The following is a 4,975-nucleotide window of genomic DNA, read 5'->3' as shown; positions in this document are numbered from 1 at the left end:
TATGACTGTTTTTTCTTTTTGAAGGTGTCATTCAATTATTCAAACAGAATGTTTCTCCTATTAATGCCTGTAGTTAAATTTAAATAATCGAATAGAACCGTATTTAAAAGTTTCTTAGTTGTCAGAATGCTGTTAATCAGAGCACTTTCAAATACTGTGATGGGTGAGAAGTTATTTCCAAAGTTATGTATCTGTAGTTATCCAGTTTTTCCAGTCACAAAAATAAATGATTCGTCTGAATATTCCTTGGGAAGTGAAAAACAAAAGAAATTCCAGGCAATCTTATGCTCTCTTGGGAAAAGAAGGATTCAGGGCCTGCAGTGGAAGTTTTTGCCTCTCAGAGAGGTAAGAGTGCATACAGCAGGTGAGAGTATGCACTGTTTTTCTTTATGGATGTTAACTGATAACTGATGTTATTGCCCCCAAACTTACTGTATTTCGAAGCATTTGTATTGTGCTTGAATTGATTACTGCTTCCATTCTGAATCTAGCAGAATTTACCAGTGTATCTGGGTGCTGAAGTAGGATTAGTTTTCTCAAACAGATTAAAGGAGCAATTCACTTCTTAAATTTTGCATTGCTCACATCCTACAAATACCTTCACTTACATGCACTGTTGAGAATTCTGAGAGTCTGAAAATTCTGTTAAATATGGAACATTCATATCAACAAATAACAGATAGACTTCAAGTCACACAAGATGGGTGCTCATTACCAGATGTTTCAAGGACACTTGAAGATGTAGGAGGGCAAAGTTCGGAGATACTGATCTGAAGATGTGATAGATGAATGAACAGCTATAAGCATTAAAAGTTAGAGGTAGGTTTTTTGTAGTTAAAAACATAAAATACAAACCTTGTAGCATGTTTTGTCGAGTCTGAAGATGCTTTTTGTATAGGTGACTCTGATAAGCTGCTTAAAAACAGAACAGCCTTGATAAAATCCTTCTTGAATGTGACAGGGTTGTGGTACTGTAAGCATGATAGGGCATAGCAGTTATTTGTAAATGTTTGCCTTACTGCAAACGTGTGGACAGAAGGCCTATCTTTTCTCTACCGCTGGTCTCAGTGTCCTGCCTGAGTTATGATTTTTGACAATAGTTTAATCCATTCACCTTACTAACATGACATACCAGGTCCTTTCTGGCATAGAGAAGCTTGGTCTTTGCTGGTTGGTTGGAATGAGCACTGGTAATAAAGGCAGTGGTGGCTGCTGTGTTTCCCTTGCTTTGTTTCAAGTAGTGTTTCTGTGTGAGAGGACCAAAGAAGTTAACTTCCTGTGTGTGCTATACACATTACCTGAACCAGGGGAAACGCAAGGTAGACCATGGAGATTGGAGGTTACCTTTCAGGTTGATTGAATGTATCTCTGAATATGAGGTGAGAGTGAATTATTTTGTTATTAAAATCATCTCATTATGCAGCATATGCGGATTCTTCTTTTGTTTTCTCCTACTGTGTGACCTTGTATCTGAACCTAAGGCAAATGAGCACAGATGCTGGCCTCACTGTTTGCATTTGAAACAGCCTGTGTGTTTTTCAGTGACTTGCCTTCAGATCATCTTTCAAAATGGGCTTAACTCAAGATGAGTTTTCTGTCACAGTCAATAGCTGTGCAGGAAGGATGGACTGTCAACTCTGACATCCTATTTCTGAAACTGCATATGGTCATAAAATGTTACAGCACTCTAGACTACTGGAGTACTATACTACTGGAGGCAGTATTGCAGAAAATCTGCACAGAAGGTCACAGATCTCAGAGGGGTCTCAGTGCCCGCTTGCGAGTGTCCACTTGCTCTGAGTGCAGTGTATGACATAGTGCTTTGTATAGGTACCGTTTGAGGTGTGTTTCAGAAGGGAAGATTTGGTATGACCACGCTGGGATTGCTTTCTGCTTCTTGGTATTCTTGAGAAGCTGCCTGCAAGTTGGAGCAGTAGAGGCTGCTGTTGCGTTCTGGCTTTGCTGTGGGGTGGTGAGCAGCATGGTGTGCTGTACTCAGCTGTCCTGACCCCAGGCACGTGAGATGGCTGTAATCTGACCTACACAGACAGCATCCTCCAGGCCATGGGAGCAAAGCTGGGGTGCGTAGGCGACAGTGAAATGAGAACTTACGTTTGGTTTAGACACATCTAATAGCTCCAGACCCCACAATCTCAGGAGCCCTAAAATAGTATGAGTGCAACAGTGACACAGATGTGTTTTCCTTCCTTCCTGTATAGGAATAATGTAACTGTCACCCAGGGCTATGCAGAGCCAGGTGCCATCCATCTGTTCTACATCCAGCTCTTCATTTATTCATTATTTTTCCTGCTAGAGATCTAATTTTTCACATTTCCATTTGAATTTATTGTAGAGGGCAATTGTGAACATAACATTTTAGCTAAGTGATATTAAAAGAAAAATAAAAGTCAAGTTGGTGGTTTTTTGTTTGTTTGTTTGTTTATTTGTTTTATGAAATGCACTATGAAACTATCTACATTTATTGCAGAGATCAGTGGCACTCATATAATTTGATCCTCAATAAGCCATTTTGTGAAACATTGGTATTGCACTCACCTGAACAGCACACTAAACTGAGTGCCTTTTCTCTGTGTGTTGGGACAGAGTGTACATAGTGGCTGTTGAACAAGTTTTGTGCAGGCCCATGGAACAAATACTAGAACTGAGTATAATGACCTAAAGGCATTTTGAAGCTTGTGAAATAGAACAGGTTGTACCCTTGGTGGCATCTCCATCCAGGCTCTCCTGCCTCCTGATACGACGCAGACCAGTCTGTAGCACACACAGTGATCCTGCAAGGCCCTACAGAACAAACTTTGCCTGTCTCAGGCCATAACCTCACAGCTTAAAAGCACACATGGGAGGTGATATATAGGTGAGGGGCTGGTTCTGGTGATTAATTTTCTACTCCATGCTGTCAAGGCCAGTCCATGCGTTGAGTCTATACATGGCAGTCCATACAGCATGCAGATCTTTCTACAGACCTGTCTTACTCAAATGTCTTCAGAGAGCAGGACACATTTGTATTTTTCCTTTCCAAACTTGTAGGGTACGCAGGTGGGAGGCTAGAGGCTCTGGTAGCTGCTGAGTGAATTTCTGTTTGCAGGCACACGTTGCTGGCATGGTAGTATGCTCCAGCTGCTGAAGGAGGGATTTGGGATCACTGTTGTTGAGATTTACAGGATGGCTTTTAAGAGGGTGGACGTCCAGCCCTGTGCCATTCCATGATCAGAAGAATGGCATCAAGAAGGATCTGTCCAGATTTTCCTAATGCCTCTCCAAGGCCATGACAGTGAGGACAAGGTATGGCATCTGGTAGTCATCCAAATATTTCTACCTAGTGTACCTAGTCCCTCAGTTAAGAACAGCTCTTCTGGGAGATTCTGCTTCTTATGGGATGTGTTATAGTGTCCAGCATGTGCTGTGGTGGAGATGGAGGCCTGCCCTCATTAGCTGAAGAAAGGTGTAGGTGATTTTTTTGTCATCTCTGAATACATAATCCTTGCTGCCAGAGACAACTCAACCCTGGGGCTCACAGTAATACCTTTAGAAAATGCTTTTTTTTTTCTTTTTTTTTCTTTTTTTTTTTGGCAGTGAGTGAACTAGATTGTACCTAGAGCACATAATTTTACAAAATGGGCCCCAAAGAGGGTAGCTCATCTTCCTTCCAGATTCAAAAATTGAAGCATTATGATACATCTATGTGGTAGTACACTTATTCAAGAATAGGGTATTTACAGTTAAGTGCACTTTAAGTAAGTGGATTTGTTAAGCAGCATTGCCTGACTCTGCTCATTGTTACCTGTAGATTGTGCAGTAAGTGTTTTCAGTGAAGTGGAAAACAAGTCAATACATTTCCCTAATATATCCTTCAGTGTAAAAGCAGCCACGTGCACTGCTGGTATTTAAAGATATTTATCAATTAAAGAACAAAGAATTCGAGTTTGTGGCTTGTCACTTGTTGTGGAGACTGCATGGTACAGCCATATTGGACCAAGAACAGAGCTCTAGCATACAAGCATTCCGTGTTTTGAATCAGTGTCCCTTCTAACATGAATAACATTGCAAAGAACTCCTAATGGAGGTTCTCCTCTCCCTGCATATTATGGAAAAGTTGTCCTGCAATTTGAAAAAGACATTAGAGTAGATACAGTGCCTGGCAACTCTGCCCATGGCAGCAGATTGGAACTAGATGATCTTTAAGGTCCTGTTCAATATAAGCCATGCTACGATTCTGTGACCACAGGATATGTAAGCATCACCTTGCATATTCCTTCAGCTGTTTTTTTTCTTTTCTTTATGTCCCTCAAACTTAAATGCAGTGTTTTAAGGAGTTGATACAAATACTGTTGAGCTGTATTTTGGTTTTGTCTGGTGTGATTAAGCATAGTGAGGGGATATCATGTGTCTGTTTTTCTTCCCCTTTCTACTCACATGGGGACACAGAAATCTTAGTGTTAAGTAGATTTCACATAGGGTAAAGAGCTGCTTCTGCACCCAGAAACTCAACTTTCTGGATAGTTGAAAGATGATCTTATGCTTCTTCAGCTCAAAAGCCAGCATAGGAAATTATATGTAAGTGCATGATATGGCACAAAAAGGATTCTTTGATATCTGTTGGTCAATATGTGAGTGTATTCTTCAAAACATAGCTTAAATGAGATTCACTTTCAGTCTCCAGAGAGGAGTGAACTGATTTTGAATATTATATTTTTAAATCCTTAACTTAAATCCACCCACTAAGTTTCAGTCCATGTACAACTCCAAAAGCACATGCATCACATGCATCTAGTTTGGATGCACAAAAGTACACCCACGTACATTGTGTTCAGTTGTACTTGCAGATGTCTAGCTGGCTACTTCCTTATTTGATCCTTATTTGAATAAGGTCTGGCTACTTCCTTATTTGATCCTTATTTGAATAAGGTCAAAATTAATCTGACTTGTAAAAGAACAGGTCATCAGCCACAAGCAA

Source organism: Centrocercus urophasianus, unplaced genomic scaffold (assembly GCF_019232065.1).
Source record: "Centrocercus urophasianus isolate 14NV4802_14NV808 unplaced genomic scaffold, USGS_Curo_1.0 seq_15, whole genome shotgun sequence".
In the NCBI taxonomy this organism is placed as follows: Eukaryota; Metazoa; Chordata; class Aves; order Galliformes; family Phasianidae; genus Centrocercus; species Centrocercus urophasianus.
Note: the sequence above shows the minus strand (reverse complement) of the source record.